Raw genomic sequence first — 21,153 nt, 5'->3', positions numbered from 1 at the left:
TTTCACCATTGGATACGCTCTTTCTTTTTACTTTTGTCGGATCAAATAGTGCCACAATGTGGTTTTCACTGGAAGATCCATGTTTTATTGTTATATTTTTGCAGATAAAATGTTTGGCATCCACCCTAAAGTATGCTGCGCTATTAAGTTCAATGGTGAATCCAACTTTGTGATCCCCTCTTGGTAGGTTATCCCTTAATTCCAAAAAGTCAATGATGGCCTCATCATTTTGGAAGAAGTCAAGACATGGGGGATTTGGTTGGTTCCATTCAATGAGTTCAGGGTGGATAATGGACATTACTTCATCGATTAGGTTAAGTGCATTAGATGTATCAGTGAGGGTTAAGACGTTATGGTGAAGGTCGTTAATGGTACTCTCCCTATCAAAATCAGGTGTAGAATGAGATGTAGGGTCTATGGAAGATGTTTCTAGTTCAGGAACCCAAGTGTCTTTATCTGTGCTTCTCCATAAATAGGGATGTCTTTGCGTGGCGGAGGTAGTGATGCATCTTCCTCATCTGAAATGTTAAGCTATACAGAATCAAACTCCCACTCATGTGAGTCGGTCTCTGAATCACTTTCCAGCATCCGATTACTATACCATACTGGGATGTCCTTTGAGTTAAATACTGTAGGTGTGATTGGTTGAGATACCTTTGTAGTGATCGGTGCCGCAGGAAGGTTGATGGGGATAAAAGAATATGGTATTGGGAGTATTGGCAGTGTTGACTCAGTGGCTTCTGCTGGAACTGCTGGTGCCATAGATGTTGCTGCGGGTTCTGATATAGTTGCTACTACTAATGGTGTTGTTGATGGGATTACTCGTTTCATCGGTGAGATGAGTGGCATTGGTGATGGTTGTGTGGGGATTTTGAGCCTCGGTGGGGTAGTTGTGATGGTGCTCGATGTTGCTTTGATAATGAAAGGTGTCCTCTTTGCAATAGGTTGACATAATGTTTTGTTGGGTTTTCCTTTGAATTTGAGTTTAGGAAAGATCTCTTTTTCAAAGCCTAGGCCTGTATTACCTTTGGGCTTTAATTCCGACAGCAGAGGTTCATGTCATCCTTGTTTGTAATATCCCAAAGCACTCTGACCATCATACCCCATTCGTTGCATAATGAGGAGACCTTTGCCATACTGAGCCGTAGGAAGTTTAACTTTCGGTATATCAGTGGTGATGGGATCTTTATAGATCCAGTCCGCTAAGTCCTCATCTTGGGTTTCTTCTTCTTGACTCTTTCTAAGGATGAAAGGCATCAAAGCACATGCTAGCATGATTAGTGGTTGTTGGAGTATCTATTGTGGTTTACCATGTGTTCTAGGAAAAGTGGGCATTTGTCCCACACAAAAGAGTTGACTCAAGTTGTATTCGCTAGGACCTTCCTCTGCTATTTTCATTTTAAGCTTTTCTTGCTTTGGTATAGTGGTGTTCGAACTAGTAAGAGAGGTGGGACTTATATATGATGTGGAAGAAATGGCTTCTCTATTATTAAGAATGGTAATCACTAGTTGATGGCTGATATTATGGCAATATGCAAAGGGATTTGCATCGCCCAGGATTGTGATCTCTACACCGTTATGTGGGAATTTGATACATTGATGGTAGGTAGATAGAATGGCTTGCATGGCATGTATCCAAGGTCTCCCTAACAATAGATTGTATGGCAGAGGAAGGTCCAGAACCTGACAGATGATGTGCTTTACCATGGGGCCCACTCGGATCGGTAGTACCACAGCTCCTTTGGATGAATGCTCCGCATCGTCATAGGCTTTGATTGTGATCTTCTTACGAGGATCCACTGATTCTACTGCATATCCCAATGCTGTGACCAACTGTAGTGTACAAATGTTCAAGCCTGCTCCATTATCTATCAAGACTCGCTTGATCCTATGTTGATTAATAAATCCTTCAATGTGGAGCGAGGCGTTATGAGGTTGCTGGAAGGAAGAGTTGTCACTTTCAGAAAAAGTGAGACAAGGCAATGACTTTAGACTTCCAACCATGGCTTGAAATTGGTGTGTATTCAGATTTGTAGGGACTGACATCTCTTGGAGTGCTTGATCCAAGATAGTTTTATGAGATGGCAATAGGTGCAATAGCTCTAAAATGGATATAAGCGCAGGCATTTTGTCTAATTGTTCCACAAGATTGTATTGCTTTGGGATGGAGGTGGTGCCTTATGGAGCTGTCTTTATGGTAACTTTGCCACGACGTGTAACAACATTACAATTTGAGTTGGGATTTTTGAAGGTTATAGTTGCAACTTGTTCACTAGCATCATACAAATGATTTACAGTGTAATTATACGCAGCCTATGTATAATCAGTGGTATCAGTGCTTCGCCTGGAAGTGGAAGGACCCCTTTGATCTTGTGATGGAAGTGGATTTTTGAACATCAAATGATCATTATTTGTTGTTTTTGGGTCATGTCCTTCAATTTCAATTTCTCCTTGGTCAATAAGATCCTAAATAAGATCTTTTAATTAGTGATAATTACTTGTCTTGTGTCCTCTTCCTTGGTGGAAATCACAGTGTTCAGTATCTCTCCACCATGTAGGTTTGACCTAAGGTTCATAGTTTGATGTTTTTGGTAGAGTGACCAAATTTTGAGAAATGAGTTGTCGCAATACTATTTCAATGGGTTCCCCTAAGGGAGTGTATGTTCATTTTTATTTTTGCTGACGAGGTCTTGGTTCATCATGAGATGTGATGCGACCTTGATTGGAAGGAACATTTGTGTTGTTCTGAGGTGGAGGATTTTGTCCTACAAACCGAACCACAGGTTGTGCACTTTGTATAGTCCTGCCATCCACAACCCCATCACTGACGACATTCTTGTTTTTATTCCAGAAGCTTGGTTTATCACTATTGAAGCGTGGGTGAGGACCATCCTTTGGTTCATTATAGATTTTGATGAGTCCTTTCTTGATAAGTGTCCTTTCACATTTCAAACCCTTGGTGATTATATCATTAAAAGAGTCTGTGTCTTTGACATCCAGGTGAAATTCCATCTCTTCGTTTAAGTTGGAAATGAATATTTCCACTAGTTCTCATTCAAGTAACTAAAGAGAATGTCTTCTAGACATTTGATGCCATCATTGCAGGAATACTAAGAATAGTTCACTTGGTTTTTGTTTGGTGTTGCACAGATCGGCCATGGTGATGTCGCGTTCAATGTTATGAGAGTAATGAGCTAGGAACTTATGGATGAGTTCTTCAAATGTTCTAATGTCACCTGATAGTCGGGAAAACCATGATGTGGTTGTTCCTCCCAAGCTTTGGGGAAAAAGGCGCATTAGGTAGGTGTCTTCATATGCCACTTCAAGACAAGCGGAATGAAATTCTCTGACATGATCACGGGGATCTCCCTTTCCTCTATATTTTTCAAATTTGGGTGTTTTGAATCCTCATGGAAAGGGTGGCATATAAAGATTCCTATCAAAAGGATAGGGACATATGTCATTGAGTGAGAATTGGTTAGTCTTGACACCACTATGAAGTTGTAGGGTGAGATTCTCAACTTGTTGCCGCAACATCTCCATTTCATTTGGAGGAGGAGGTGGTGGGTTACCTCGAGGAATGTTATATCTGATGGGATCTCTACCTCTTTCCTCTTCATGGTGACTTTGTCTTTCTGATGCTTGTCTTAATTGGGCAAGATCAAAGTCAGAGGGGAGTTTTGCTCCTTCTTGAGCGAGTTTTAAGAAGTGAGCATCCGCATTGCTCTTGAGTATTTCGTCAAATAGTCTGTTAAAGAGAGGGTTATGCTGAGCCCTTTCTATTGTTGCAGGGGTAGGAGTACTTGGGTTTTTGTCATTCGCATTTCCTCCAAGTGCTTCTTGAAATTCATTGAGATTTTCCTCTTCTTCCTCTTCCATTTCTATTTCTCGTTGCCTTGACTGTGATCGGGTTTGGGCCATTTTGTTTACAAGCTTTTGTTGAAGTTGAGTGAAGATGATGATGAGTTGTTGATGAAATGAAAGATTGATGGATGGTGATTTGTGTTGCATGTAGATCTCTAGCACTTTAAGGTAGATGTAACCAAAAATTCTTTTTTAAATTGCTTGTTTGTTTTGATAAGATTTGATGTGATAAGGTGTAGAGAAATCTGAGATGTGTTACAGATTGAACTACCTAGTAATGAGAGGATTCACTCATGAACTAGTTTTAACCTGTGTAGATGTGTCTCTTAGGATGAGCTTATCCTAGATGTAGAAACAATCTAAAAAGTGATGTGATGTGTTTGTTTCAAGCAATATCTAAAAGAGAACTTGGGACAAGAACCTCTTAATGTTTTGAGAGTTGGGACGGATTGATGATGAAGTGATGATGTATGAGTAAGATGATGGATGAAAAATGTTTTCAACTTCAATAAAAAATTTGTGTTACAAATGGGACAAACTCTACCTCTTCCCTTTTGGGTGTTGGTGGTGCTTCTTGAGCTGTGTTGTATGTGATACAGACGTTTGGGAAAAGCTGTGATTAATCCTACCTCCTTGGTTTTTGTGATAACTCAAAGCTCTATATTGCATAAAAGCTCTATTGTTCAATGATTCTGAATCAAATTTGTTTGTTTTGCCTTGAAGGTAGAGATGCATGTGACGCAGAAAGACTCTATGTGAGACAAAGATTTGTCTATTTATATAGAAGAATTTCCTCCTTTTGATCAAAGCCTTTGAGCTTAATGGTCTTCTTTTCAAGTTGATATTTTCATGACTCTTCTTCTTTCGCAAGATGTGAAGAATGGTCATAAAGTTTTGATACTTTTGTTGTTTGCACTTTGTTTTTGATGTGTTTGATTGGATGAATACTTTGTTTTTAGAAGTGATTTTCTGATTTTTCTTTGACAAGAAAACAAAGCAAGCACACAAACACAAGAATGTTGCCCCCAAAGGCACAAATGAGTATGGGTCTAGATCAATCCAATCCTTGGACTTGTATATGACCCTTCCTTTAAATGTATTTTAAGGTGTATTTCCAAACCCTGAAGTCGGCTCAATTTGTACTTGGTCTTGACTAACACAAAGACATTTCAAACACTTTTTATCCCTACAGTCAAATGGCCAGTTGTGATAAATTTAGCCCACATCTTGATATTTCTTCGACTTTGGTACTACATACCTTATGAATCCCATCTTGGCAGGTAAGGATGTGATATACTAAGTCTTGCACGAGCATAACAAATAGATGATCCCTATGATGGGAGAGTCACCACTTTTATCAAGTCACAAGTAACTTTTCAAAAAGCTATGTTTCTACTCAAGGAAATATGTATGGTGAGTATCTTGGGAGCAAAACCATCTATGCTCTTGCACTAAATTATATCGCAAATATCCTCAATCAATAGAACAGGTGGGCTACTACTTAAAGGTGTTTAGTCATGTTCGATGTTTTTAGACATAAGTTCATTCTGCAGTGACTCACTTAAGAGCCTTGTAACTAGTGGTGGGGCCCATTTGTCCTTTCGGCCAGTTACACTATAGGAACAGCTATACCCAAGTCTACAACTTTCGCTTTCACCTGATTTCTATAGCGGCTCGAAAGATTACTACGCGAGGTCGTTCCCAAGAGTGATGTGTCTCATGGCAGGCCTCTCTTAAAAAGATAAAATTTTGAGTGTTACTAACACTTTTCTCTTGCACCTAGGACCACAAAAGCCAAGGGAGAGGATAGTGTGTTAGAAGTAGGACCACTTGACCAAATTTTTGCACAAGTGTGCCAAGCATGAAAAACAGTTGTTCTTTTTAATCTGCCATTGCAATGTGATCTAACTATTTGGAGATATTGCTCCAACAGTCATGGTGTTCTTTTTAACTTCAATGGAAAAATGTGTTGTAATCTAGAAATTGGAAATCCTGGTCAACTGAATTTGAAGCACGTATAAAGAAAGATCGCTTTGCCAAAAAAAAGTTTTTAAACAAGTTGATTGTGTATTTTATGTGCACCAAAAATAGAAGTGTGGATTGTAAATTCTTTTGATGCCAAAAAAAATAGAAGTGTTGATTTTAAGCCCCAAATGAAATGCGTTCCCTAACTTGCAAGAAAACTAATTTTTGTTTTGTTCAATTTTAATGCACCAAAGAACAAGTGGCCCTAACTAGAAAGCAAGGAAATTTTGTTTGTTCAAGTTTTAAAGCACAAAAAAGAGAGTTTGTGATTTTTAATGGTGAGTTTTAAACCTGCACAAACAACAATTGGTTAGTAAAATCCATGTTTGGGGGGCACTTCCACAAGCCTAAAAAATTTCACTTTTTCAGTTACAAGGTCCTTTGTACAATGTTCTGTTACAATAGCGCTAGTCTGTGTTTGAACAAAGGCGCTATTTAACACAAACGCGCTAAAAGAAAAGAAAAATAGAGAAGGCAAAAGCGTTGAAACAGGGTGAATAGCGCCAAAACAATGTCAAATGCGCCAAAACAGTGTCAAAAGCACTGAACTTGATACAATAGCGCTATTGTAAGAACAATAGTGCTAAAACCATGAGTATCGATAGTGCTAGAACGAGTTCAATAGCGCCAAAGCACAACCTGTGTGACATTTTCAACATTCAAACATGTTATTGGTTGAAAAAAAAATGATCTTTTTGGTGTTTGGATTCACGTTGGGTTCACCAAATGATGCTCTGCTAAATGGACAAGGTTAGCAAATGACAAACAACACAAGACATAAGAAAATTGTTAGTGTCAGTCAATCAAAAACTAATCTAAACATGCATATCAAAAGAGATACTAAAATCATACTAATATATCTAACAAATGAAACAAAGATAATAAGGCATCTCCAAATTCCTCTTAGCATGCTCTTAGCTCCTTCTCCCTTGTTCCTCTCCTCTCCTCTCCAAGTTCCAAAATAGTGTAGCTCTTAGCAGCTTTTTGCACTATGGATGCTTATGGAGGATTGAGATTTGAGTATTTTGCTCTAAATATAAAATGAAAAGCTAAAATACTAGATGATATTGAAATGATTGATTTTAACCCAAAATAACAAGATTTTAGTTTGCTATGCTAAATGCTCTCTAAAATGCCTATAGGTTAAATGCATAGAAGTTTTTAGGATCTGGATTATGAAGAAATGGGCTCTATTTATAGGGAAAATGGAGCAATGGATGGTTGAGATTGAGCAATCTCAACAAGGGTTAAGATTGAATGATTTCAAATCCATGTGAGGGCTTTCAACCCAATCCCAAGATGACAAGTGTCAATGTGAGATAGGTTTAGAGGAGAGGGAATAAGCATTAAATGCTTGATATGACCTTGGGAGTTAAAGTCAAGGTTAGTTGAATGAATAAACTCTTTATTCAAAGAATAAAGCTTTTATCCAATGGATAAACTCTTGTGCAAATGTAAAAAAGATAAATATGGTCAAAACAATAAATGTTTGGGGAGACAAGTTTGAAATAACCATAAATGGTTATGTAAGAGCCATAAATGGTCATGTAAGAGCCATTAGTGGTCTTGGAAGACTTTGGGGGTTAATTTGTTGAACACACAAAGCATTAAATGTTTTTCAAAGACTTTTGAAGTCTTTGAGAAGTGACTTCATTTTGCTTAGGAATGTGACAATAATTAGGGGATGGATTAGGCTAATTAGGAAGGGGTTAGAAGAATCTAGAAGGGGATTTAGGAATGCAATTGGATTTGGTGGGAGAGGGAAAATAGGATTTTATTTAAAATAAAAATTCATTTATTTCAATAAATGTGTGCAAGTTGCATTTGTAGGAAAATGCAAGTGGGGGGGATAATGATTTAAATAAATGTTTTTATTTAATTTATTTAAAAGAGGAATAGGGGGATTTAATTAAATAAATAGATTTTATTTATTTAATTGATTTGAATTTGATTTAATGAATTAATTAAAATAAATTGAATAATTTATTTAATTAATAGAAGAATGTTTTGGGAATAAATTAATTAAATATTAATTTAATAAACTGATGGCTAGTGGATTTTTAATCAAATAAATAGAGAATATTTATTTAATTAAGCCGGACAGATTTGTGTGACTACACCTCCTATATTTGTTTCATATCTTGGTTGCTTGGGCAATTAAGTTGAATCAAATTCAAAGAAAATTTCTATGGTCAACAATGGAACTTGTAGACATATAAATCTGACCACTTTCTTAAATAAATATTTAATATTTATTTTAACCCCATTCCTCTTATTAATTAAATTCTATTTAATTAATTTTTTCATTTTCATCTATTTGATTAAATTAATTACTCAATTTATTTAATTAAATTCACCTTAACCTTTTTTAAGCTTTTAATTAAATAAATCACTTTATTTAATTAATTCCCCTTACTCCTTTTTTAATCAAATTTACATTTAATTAAATTGATCCTTGCAAATAAATAAATATATTCCCCCCACTTGTATTTATGCAAGTTGCACCTATTTTAGTTGAAATAAAAAAAAATTATTTTAAATAAAAATCCTTTTCCCTCCTTTTGCATTTTCATACATCTCCCACTTGCCTCGTAAACCCCTTCTAAATTCTTCTAATCACTTCCAATTTAGCCTAATTCTATTCGTATTTTGATGATGTTTTGATTGTCATTGATGGACACACACTTGATGTATGAGTTATGCTCAACCGGTAGTTGTTCCAACTGATATTGTATGTCATTGAATGTGTAGTCTTGAGACTATCGGTATTTTGCAGAAGTGGTTTACCGGTCACAGATTGACTGAAGACCCCAAGCGGTATGAAGACCCCAAGCGGTACGAGGATCTCAAGCGGAATGAAGGACCCGAGCGGTAGTCAATTTTTGATCAGAATACTACGATCTTCCAGTCTTCATTTTTGACAACCAGTAATCGGTATATTCTATTAACCGATACATATCTATGGGGTGAACTCACAATAATGGTTCCCACTTTTTTGCCACTTTTGACACTGAGTTGAACATTTTTAAAATAATCTTCAACTTCTGAGAACTATAAATTTTAAACTATTAAGAATTTGAAAATGATGTAAATTAGTGATTTGTAGCATTTTGTCTATAGATTCTATATATAATTTTTTCAAAATTTTTTGAAAGAATTTTTTTTAATTTTTCCATCTCCCTCGAAAAGTAGTTTTTTACAGCAAACTACATTTTTTAAGAGTGATGTTCCTCCCGAAATGCATATCTTTTTTTCTATAAATTATAAAAACTTAATTCTTTTGAATTTGGGTTTGTAACATCAATATCCAGGGCTTACAGTTGGTTTGATAGTGATATGTTGAATATTTTTCATTTTACTAAGTTTTGAAGTCCACCTAGTCATAATTCAGATATAGGTTTGAGTTTGAACACAACTTGTTATATATATCAATATTAATTTATTTTTTTTCTATTAGAAAGAAGACATCAATACGTGGGGCATAGATATTTTTCAGAATTTTTTTGAATTAGTTTCCTTTTTTTCCCAATGCATTGAACAGAGAAGTTCATGTTCGGTGAAAAACCTATGTTTGGTAAAATTAAACAAACAAGTTCATAATAAACTCAAGATGTAATAAAATTACAGTCATTAGAAATCTTGCTTCACAGACTACCATACTACAATTTGGGTTGTCAAGATAATTCCATTTGAGCCTTCAACCAGAGGTTTGAAGGCCAAATGTCTGCAAAAAAATGTTGAAAGCTTCAGAGAAGTGTAAAAATGGGGGTTCGAATGAAGGTGGGTTTGAACAAACCCACCTTTTTAGGGGGGTTCGAGCAAACCCCCCCAATATAATTAAAAAATGACATAAACAAGCATTAAAGGTAGTTCGCTCAAAAAAGGGGGTTCGAGCGAAGTGGGAGGATCGCTCAAACCCCAAAGGGTAGTTCATTCGAACACCCCCACTTTGCTCAAACCCCCTCTAATTTTTTTTTCCTTTTGTCTCATTTTTCCTTCGTGGGTGAAAGTGGGAACATTTATTGTTAACTTACCCTGTGATGAGTTACCAACCAATATTATTGTAATGTGTGATGAGTTATCATCCACCGACACTTTGGCGGTGTTTTTGTGTCGTGTTACCAAATGTGTCTAGATGCACTGTACCTAGTAACTTGTAGTCTAATCTTATTGGATCGACATGAAATCGGATTCCTTTATAAGGACATAATGTCTAGGATTTGTAGGTGACATAGAAAAGGGAAGGTTATTATGTGCGATCATTGAAGAGAAGGTTAGGTTTGTGTGAAGAGATAGAGTGTGCAGATATAGAAGATTGAAGTAATGCTGAAATGAATTAACAAGGAGTTGTGAAGGATCTAATTAAGCATATTGTGCTATTATCTAGATCATTCACTTGTTGATTACATACATCTTCGACAAGTCTAAAGCCCTTAACCAGGTAGGCTTAGCAAAGCCTTTGTAAATCCTCTAACAAGGTGGCTCACAACTATGGATCTTAAATCCTCTAACAAGTAGTCTTTAACAGGACTTATCTCCTAACAAAGATCTAGATTCCTAATAGGATCTGTTCTGGTGAAGAACATTGTATGACCTTAACCAGCCTAACCTTAACCGGTCTGACCTTAATCGGTCTGGTTACTATTCTGCAAATAGTTACTTGTGAGTTTCTGCTCATCATGGATTTTCCCATTTGGGTTTCCACGTCAAATATCTTGTATTATGGTGACTGTGCTCTTGCGGGTGAAAGATTTGTTTGCTATTTGGTTTACATTTATCTAAACTAGTTTATTAGTGAATCTGTTGCACTGGTTATCTGCTAAACTATTAAAGAGTTTTCTTATAGTATTTTTTGGCAAACTAATTCACCTCCCCCTCTTAGTATTCATCAATTGGTATCAGAGCCAACCTTTCTATAAGTCTAACCACTTGGAAGGAGATATGGGGGAATACAGTGTGAGGGAACTTACTCATCATCTCACTCCGACTAAGAGAGCCTATGATGAACTCAAAATTCAAGTATAAAGCCTCTTTGGCCAAGAGAAGAGAGCATGCTAAGAAACTGATGGAACTTACTGAAAATAGCTTTTCTGATGAAGCAGACATGGATGCCCTAGTTGAAGAAGTTGAAAAACTGAATGAATCTAAAGCCTACCTATGAAGGGAGTTGGAAGGACTGACTATTAGAATGAGTCAGGAGCTTGAGAACAAAAGGAAAGCTAAAGATCTCATAAAAGACAAAGATCATGATATCTCCAAGTTGAAGCAAGAAATCAGTACCCTTACCGCTCATCTCTAGGAGAGTAAAGTGGAAAAAGAAGAAATGCAAGGTGAACTAAACATGGCTATTTCTAAGAATGCAACCTTGATAGAATCTAATGCTGCTATTTCCAAGGAACTTATTGAGTCAAAGGAGATACTTGCCAAATTCAATCAGAGTACTAGTAAGCTAGAACAAAAGCTAGAATCGGCAAAGCCAGCAAAGGATACCACTAGACTTGGTTTCTCTGAGTATGAGGAAGGTGAGACCTCTGGAAAAAAAGCTGAAGCATCAAAGAAGCAACTGACATCCAAGGGTAAAGGTAAACAAAAATTTAAACCTATTTGCTTTAATTGTTTCAAAGAGGGACATACTGCCAATGTGTGTAGAAGTAAGGCCTACAACAATTTTCCTTATTTTCAAAACAATGTGCCTATATCCAATAGATTCAATGGAAACTGTAATGCATGCAACAAGTTTGGGCATAGAGCATTTGAATGCAGGTCGGTTTTGCATAACATTGGGAGATATCCTCCAAGGACTCAAGGAGTTATCCCAGAACTTTCTGTGAACCAGAATCCCAACAGGTACAATACCTATGACCATCGGTCGGTCAGTTATCAAGCGACAACTAGTGTGAGAGCAACTTGTTTGATCTGTCATGGTAGCAGTCACACTATTGCAACATGTAGAAGGAAGAATGGAAGTATGAATGATGGACCATGGAGAACACCTTGAATGGTATGCTATCATTGCAACAAACTGGGACACACTAACAGAACTTGTAGACTAAGAAAGAACCTATCGAGTGATATATCGATCACTCTAGAAGGGAAGATTGATGTTGAAACCGTTCAAGCAGAAATGAATAAAACTTGGAAAAAGAAATCAGAACAAGAGTCACAGGATGAACCTATTTCTACACCTAGTGTGGAAGTCTCTGAACTGGCAAAATGAGCTTCAGAAAAGCTTAGGGGGAACATATCGGTGAAATATTTTGAACCCCTAGTTTATATTGGTAAAGACCTTTATCGGTATATGTTACCTATCAATTGTCAGAATATCTGAAGCGGTAAAAGGAAAAATTAGGGTTTGTACCCTAGCGGTGATGCATTTATTATGGTAGGTGAGAGTTTGTTTAAAAGGGATTTTCATCATCATTTTTACTTATCTATTTTTAGAAGAATAGTTTTCAAGAGCAGAGCAACCAAAGAGATTTGTTTAGCATTTGAAGAAATCTTGTGCAAAATCTTGCAATCATTTTCAAGCAATCAGTGAAGAACACTAAGCAGTGAACTAGCGACCAAAGTGGTGTATTGTGCATGATATTGACAAAACGTAAATTTTAGACTATGAAGGTATTTTTTGAAATTCATTCTTATCATTTGGTTATGGCTTCTGCATCACACTCTAGTTCTACTGCACCCGTAGGTACACCTAAGTTTCTTCTGAAGAAAATGAGATACAATGCCCTATCTCAAATTCCCGCCGGAGTTATTGTCGAGGGAGATATTTTAGGGTATATAGACTATAAGTTGGAAGACCTAGGATCCCTAGTAATTCACTTCCAGCTAAGTTTGTTCTGTGGAGATGACAAGAAGATTAAACCAGAGTATAGCATCCTTGAGAAGATGAAACTGCATAATGTGGTATACTTTTTTGAAGAATTCTCAGAAGAACATATTTGCATTATCCTCAGCACAGTGCATGGTGACAAGATGTACCTCAAGCGGACCCATGGCATCACAACAGAAGCGATTCATGTCATCACCAGATTCTGCAATGTTGGAGAAGTACCAGTTCTATGGAAGGTTACCAAAACTAAAATGATAGAGCTCACCGATTTTGTGAGTGACCAAAGGGAAATGACCGTCAATACCATTAATGATGATCTGGTGAAATATGCTTGCATGGTGATTGGTTACAGGATATTTTATGCCAGCAAAATGAATTATGTCCCTACAAGTGCGGTAAATGCTTCTTTTAGGATGATTAAGGAAGATACTGAATATGACCTATGTACCTATTTATAGAAGCAATTGTTGGATAATTCAAAGTCCATCAAACTGGACAAATCACTGAGGTTCAAGTTTGGCCAACTTCTGGTCAGTCTATTCTTCTATTTTCAAGGTTATTTCCCTGGAGTCAATGATGTTCAATTGTCTACTAACCTACCAATTTCTAGATAGATTAAGGAGAGTCTATGAGTAGTGGGAACTACATATCTTGAGGTTCTAAATAAGTATTTTAACGAATTCAAATTAAAGATGAACCAGAGAATGAGGATATCTAGTGATTTAGTGAAGAAGTATGAAGATGACATCCACTTCACAAAAAGGATAGATCACTGCATAATGGAAGCAATGGAACCTAGAAAGGAAGTAGTTGAGCCTATGGGGTATGAAATGGTGAATGACATATTGATCGGGTATGCCTCTACCCTACTTCCCTTACCACTGGATGCAAAGAAGAAAATAACCAATACCTACTTGGAGAGGGTCACACTGATTGAGGAACCGAAGCAGAAAAAGAGCAAAGCAGTGCCATCGGTATCAACACCGGTTACACCTGCTAGTCCAAAAGTGACGAAGTGGTCACCAGCCAAAAAGAAACCTGAGATTATTCTGGCAAAAGTATTTGAGAGGAAGTGAAAATCCAGGACTCACTCATCAGAGTCAGAAGACACTAAACCAGAGATTGGAATAAAAAAGTCAAGCCAATCAAGCAAAAATTTGAAGTCTACCAGTAATGTACTAGCAACTTCTACACTGGTAAATATAGATATTACTTCTTATAAACCAATGACACATTGTCAGAGGATAATAAAGAATATTAGGAGGAAAGTGCTTGATGACTTAAAGGAATATTTTGATGACTTTAAGGATAATGAGAAAGAGGATGTAGAACAGGAGGTCATGAAATATTTATGTATTAATGATCGGTCACCTTATGAGATTAAATTTGTTACTCCAAATTCTTTTTATGATTCTTTGGATAATAAATGGCGCATTGCCATTGAAAGGGAACAAGAGATCAGAGAGAAAATTTTTGCACAATACTTTCCTGATGCTTCAAATTCTAAGTTATTTGAAATTATTGATAAGTACAAAGGCATTTTATTTATGAGAAGAAGGCGACTCAAATTATTGGAAGGTAAAACCTCTGAAGTAGAAAAAGATACACATATACAGGTTAAAGTTGCTGTCAAAATGCACCAAGTATTTGAAGCCACTAGGCAAGCTGATCAAGAACCTAACCTATCCTCAGTCAAACCGGATGAGGTATTTGACAGTCAAGGTAAAAGGGTGATAGAAAAAAATGACCCTATTGATGTTGATGCATTAGATAATGAGGATGTCATTCCAGACAAAGAAAAAGCTGAGAAAGAGAAACAGGAAAAAGAGAAAGTGGAGAAAGAACAAGAAGAAAAAGAAAGACAAGAAGAAGAAAAGAAGAAACATGAAGAGAAGAGGAAAGAAGAAGATAAGAGAAAAGAAGGAGAAAAGAGGAAGGAAGAAGAAAGGAAGGAGGAAGAGAAGAAAAAATAGGAAGAGGATAAGAAGAAGAAAGAAGTGGAGAAGAAACAAGAAGAGGAGAAAAAGAAAGAGTCAGAGAAGAAGAAAGAAGAAGAAAAGAAAAGAGTGGAAGAGGAGAAAAAAGAAGAGAAGAGAAAACAAGCGGAGATCAAGGCCAAAAAAGGAGGGCATAATCCTAAGGCAACCAATGATCAAACCAAGAAGGTTGATTCGACCAATCCTATTGATCTAACTCTTGCATGTCTGACTCAATCAGCAGATGAGTCTGAGCTACTATGAAGCATTAAACTTGCACAAGAGAGATTGGAAGAATTGCGGAAGAAGAAAGAAAAAGATGCCATAAAATTTTTTGTTGACACCCTTATCAGTCTAATTCCTGGTACTAACCTCCCCAGTACCAACTCCTCTCTATCCAAGCTCAAAATTCTTTGTACCGTAGTGGAGGATCAAGTACAATGCTTGGAGGATGTTGCTCAAGCAACTAAAAGAAAGAACCATGAAAAGGCACTCAATATTGCCTTAGTCAACCAAATGAATGAACTTAGGACACAACTACTAAAGCAAAAGGATGACATCAGTGTTTCTATGGGTGAGGGTAAATTACTTTTGAGGAAAATCTGGTAACCCCATTTGTTTTGTGAAGATGTGCTCAAACAGAAAACTCAAGTCCAATCGGAGTTAGAGGAATACATCTGCAACTTCAAGATGCCCTATGATTTATTCACTATCTATGGACAAATTGTTCATCATTTTCAGCATAAGACTACCAAGATGGACTTAGAAATCAGCAATCGAACTCAAGATCTACAGGATCTTCAACTGCTCCTATTGCCAAAACTGTAGGTTCTTCAGCTTGATGTTTTCTCAGCTTGGAAGCTATCATGGTAACTCAAGAGATGAGTACCATCAATGCAATGGAAGAACCAGCATTCCAGATGAAGATTGAAAGTGAGATTGCTACCTCACTACTTGAGTCATGGACATCGGACATGAAGACTTTTGTGCAGAACTTTAAATCTGTTTTTGAGAAATTTCATTCCTTATTGTCATGAACATCTACTCTGTTTTATTTTATAAAAGGGATACTTTGCATTACTTTTTCATTGTTGGCAAAGGGGGAGTAGTGCACATTAAAATTTTGGTGAATGTTACCATTTTATGCACTTACTTGTAATTTTTGCAAAGGGAGGAGTATATATGCTTAGCGGGAGTAATTTTGATTATGGCATCATTTTTTTTCTAAAGCACCTAGATGTCAAAATTTTCCTAACTATTGCCATCAATGCCAAAGTGGGAGATTGTTGGTATTTTGATGATTTTTTGATTGTCATTGATGGACACACACTTACTTGATGTATGAGTTATTCTCAACCGGTAGTTGTTCCAACTGGTATTGTATGTCATTGAATGTGTAGTCTTTAGACTATCAGTGTTTTGCAAAAGATGGTTTACTGGTCATAGATTGACTGAAGACCCCAAGTGGTATGAAGACCCCAAGTGGTACAAGGATCTCAAGTGGAATGAAGGACCCGAGCGGTAGTCAATTTTTTATCAGAACACTATGATCTTCTAGTCTTCATTTTTGACAACCAGTAATCATCCACCGACACTTTGGTGGTGTTTATGTGTCATGTTACCAAATGTGTCTAGATGCACTGTACCTAGGAACTTGTAGTCTAATCTTATTGGACCGAGATGAAACTAGATTCCTTTATAAGGACATCATGTCTAGGTTTTGTAGGTGACACAGAAAAGGGAAGGTTATTATGTGCGATCATTGAAGAGAAGGTTAGGTCTGTGTCAAGAGATAGAGTGTGCAGATATAGAATACTGAAGTAATGCTGAAATGCATTAACAAGGAGCTTTCAAGGATCTAATTAAGAATATTGTGCTATTATCTAGATCATTCACTTGTTGATTACTCACATCTTTGACAAGTCTCAAGCCCTTAACCGGGTAGGTTCAACAAAGCCTTTTTAAATCCTCTAACAAGGTGGTTCACAACTGTGGATCTTAAATCCTCTAATGGGTAGTCTTTAACAGGACTTATCTCCTAAGAGAGATCTAGATTTCTAATAGGATTTGTTCTGGTGAAGAACATTGTATGACCTTAACCAGTCTGGTTACTATTCTGTAGATAGTTACTTGTGAGTTTCTGGTCACCATGCTTTTTCCCATTTGGGTTTCCATGTCAAATATCTTGTGTTATGGTGACTGTGCTCTTGTGGGTGAATGTTTTGTTCTCTATTTGGTTTGCATTTATCTTAACCGGTTTATTAGTGAATATGCTACATCGGTTATCTGGTAAATTGTTTAATAGTTTTCTTACAGTATTTTTTGGCATACTAATTCACCCCCCCCCCCTCTTAGTATTCATCAAATTCATATCCCAATTATTGTCACATTCCTAAGCAAAGGGAAGTCACTTCTCAAAACCTCCAAAGTCTTTGAAATGCATTAAAGGCTTTATGTCTTCAACAAGCTAACCCTCCAAGTCTTCATAACCATTAATAGTTAACTCATCTTTGACCTCTAGTTAGAGACTTTCTTCTAACTTAACTATCCTTTTGACCCAAGAGTCTCATCAAGTATTCACGGCTTTAACCTTGGTTATCCTATTAACCCTTGCACAAGAGTTTACCCCTTGGGTAAAAGCTTTATCCATTGGATAACACTAATCTAACCTTAACCCTTACCTCCTAGGGTAACCTTCATATCTTCTCAAGCATTTAATGCTTCTTGCATCTCCTCTCAAGCAACCTCTTGTTGACAATTGTCACCATTTCATTGGTGAGAATTGTAAACATGGATTGATTAACTTTCAATCCTAGCCCTTGTTAAGATTATTCAATATTAACCATCCATTGCCCTATTTTCCCTATAAATAGAGCTCTCATTCCTCATTTTCATATCAACAATCTTTCATGCATCTACATTATAGTCTAATTTACTAAACATTTTAACCTCTCTTTGTTACAATATCATCATACCATTTAGGAGTACTTTTCATATCATAGAATATTCATGCTAGGATAATTTTCTAATCTTTTATCATATCAATATGTTCATACTAGCTTAATCATCATATTTTTAATATCATATATATCTTAGAATGCATTCATGCATATAAATCAAACATCCCTCATTCTTGTAGTTGTCATTCCTAAGTCACTTGCTCAATGATCTGAGAGAAAAACATTGGCTTTAGGGATCCTTTGAGATAGAGAACAATAGGACACCCCTTGGGAGGTTGAACTAATTGAATTAGTTCATATACTTGCACCAAGAGTCTCATTGGTGTGTGGGTCTTTTGGATTCGATTTATTTGTTTTCGTCAATGTATTTTCCCACATACATTTATGGCACCCACAGTGGGGTACGTCCCCATAAATAAAATCATTTTTTGTGCAGGCTAAGGATTACAAGAACGCTGCAATACCCTTTTACCACATCTATACTATACTTTAGCGCATCTGTGGCAAACAATAGTGCATTCATTGCACTGTTTAGCACATAGGACACATATTCTAGTGCTTTGGAACTTCTTTTTAGCACATAACCTTCTTTGTTTCTGTCTTACCCATAGAATTATCAACGTAGCGCATTTGAGAATTAGAGTAGCATGTAGGAGTCATCCTTTAGCATTTTTATACCATTATGTAGTGCATCTGCGCAAAATTTTAGCACATAACTCTAATAGAGAAAAAGGACAGTTTGTAACAAACTTAGAAAATTAGGCTTGTGTAAGCCCGCCTAAAGTTTTAATTTGTCACTAATTTCTTTTTATTACAGGTTACTAATTATTTATTGTAGGTTGGAGGAGTTAGATTTAGGAATTTGATTTCTTTCTAGCTTTTTAAGTGGGATTAAAAAGAACTCATTTCCCTTTGGTTAAAAAGAACCTCATTTTATCTTGGGCTTAAAACAAATCAAATTTTCTTTTGGACTTCAAAAGAATCTCATTGCAAGGTAAAAAAAGAACAACAAATCCAACACATTTACTTTCTTGCAAGATTAGGGAAAACACTTCATTTGGGCTATAAAATGAACAACAAATTTTCTTTTTATTACAAAGGTAAAAAGCAATCAATCTTTTATTTTATTTTTCAAAGCGATTTCCATTTCAAGTAAACGTGTTTTACTTTTTGTTGACCAGGATTTCAACTTCATAGTTAGACAACAAATTGCTTTGTGGGGTAAAAAGAACACCATGATTGTTGGAGCAACATCTCCAAATAGATCCTAGCTAATCAATGCCTTGAAAGTTAAAAAGAATATTGTTTTTCTTGTCTTGAAAGTGGAAGGTATATGCTCTCCCCTTAATTGGGTGACCAATAAACCAAACCACTCTTCTATGCTTTCTTTTACTTCAAGCACTTAAATCCTTTAGAAGGCCTACCCTCTCGAGTGTCCCTTAGGGTGCCATTAATGGCCGGTGAGAGGGGAACGACCTAAGTGGGAAACAAATTTATTGCCAAGTGTTCCAACCAATATAATCAAATGTGGAGGCTGATGAAAGTCCCCTTCAACTATTTTTCTTAGTGATTAGTCTTCCCCCATTATCTTTAAGATATGTAAATCATTTTTTCTAAAGGTTGGGAAGCCTCCTGAGGGAGTTTATCACTAAAGACCGAATGAAAGAATGATTAAGAACCTTAGCATTAGAAACTTTGAACCGAGTCAGTTAACAAACATTGACAATATCATAGTCCAAGGGTGGGGAAGAATCTACCCCCAAGATCACTCACCATATATCTCCCAAGATAACTGCTCTAATTGTGAAGCAATTCAATTTGGGTTAATTTCTGGCAAAAGCCAAAAAAAGAGCGCCCCCTAGGGGGTGACAAGGTTGTTTGGGCTAGCAGAGTATCGAGACTAGTGGGCTATGATATTGTTGATGACCTTTGAATAAAGAGTCTTCTTGATATATCTTCTTTGTAATCCAAACTAGTGAAAACATCAGGGATTTGAAAACATCCTCAAAAGAACATACACTACTTGTTTAGCATAGACAAATATGTTATCTCTTCTATATGTCACGTTTTCAAGTCATTTTCAAAAAATCATCCATCAAATCACAAGTGTTATTTTGTAAACATCACAACAAAAGCATCAAACAGAGAAATCAGGACAACTAGTGCATAGGAGCAACATCCTAGGACATCTCAAACATTCAGTAGCGCATTCAAATCAACACTTAGTACTTTCATCACTCAAATTAGTGCATGATCAGTATCATACTAGTAATAATCCAGATAGTGCTTGTCAGCATCACTATAGCGCATACAAGCATCATCCTAGCGTGTTCAAAGTATATTATAGCGCTTTCATACCAAACATCAACACATAAAAGGGACATATAAGCGCATAACCTATCCCACAATTTTATTATCCAACACTCTACAATAACATGTTGGAGAGCTAGCATAGTGCATAGTGAACATTCTGTAGCACTTTGAAAACATCCTTTAGCACATCAGGTCTCTGTCTTAGCACATGGTCAATATTAGTTAAAAACTAAAAGCAAACCAGTTGCTTTGGGAAAAGCTTATCAACAGTTTTAGATACCCTTTTGGGTCCTCTGACAAATCCAAAAGCAAAACTTTGAAAATAGATCATAAGTGAGAAAATTTTGAATCCAAAAAAGCACTCTTAGAAAGAGATTTCAAATCATCAACTAGCTTGAGATCAGACTTCATCCAACAAAATTAAGAAGTATCAAAACAAGTGATCAAAGTTCCACCATCCAAAAAATCCTATCAAAATAATACCTAGTTAGGTCCTCAAGTTGTTAAATTAAGTTTCTACATCAGGGAACTTGAATCATATCATTGGACACACTTTGTCATGGAGGCAAATTGAACTAAACCTCTGCTTGATAAAGTAAACTTGAGTTTTCAAAATGAAGTATCCATAGCCAACATCAACATCAACATTTGATCATTTCTTTATGACCACTCCCCATATTTTGAGAAGAAGTCTTCATCAAAAAACTAAGTTGAAGAAGAGATAGCCTAGTTCTAAGGAACTTATCAAAAGGAATAAATTTCTCTATATCAACCGTCAACTCTTTGCATCACATCGTGCATTCTTGCGTCATATGCGGTTGTATATCCAAGGAAAAACAAACGAATTTGACAACGAGCCTTTAAGAAGTAGGGCTTACATTTAGAAAGTGGCATTCAACCAATGCCTTGACAGTGGAGGAAGGATTAACCCCACTTTATTTCCAAAGTTCCTTATCACTTATAATGAAGCTCGGCTTGAGCCAACAACTCCACCAAGAACCCCAATAGAAGAAGAATAATTTACCACAATAGAGATATATTAATGCCTGCTATCATTCAATCTTGCAAAAAAGAAGAAGGAATCACAACCACAATCAAGTATGACTCGAAGACTGTCCAATCCTTTTGATGAGTATGCAAATATCGGAGAAACAAAGATCACCAAAGAACTTCTCCCAGA

This window comes from Cryptomeria japonica, chromosome 10, assembly GCF_030272615.1.
Source record: "Cryptomeria japonica chromosome 10, Sugi_1.0, whole genome shotgun sequence".
NCBI lineage: Eukaryota > Viridiplantae > Streptophyta > Pinopsida > Cupressales > Cupressaceae > Cryptomeria > Cryptomeria japonica.
This window is presented reverse-complemented; position numbering follows the sequence as displayed.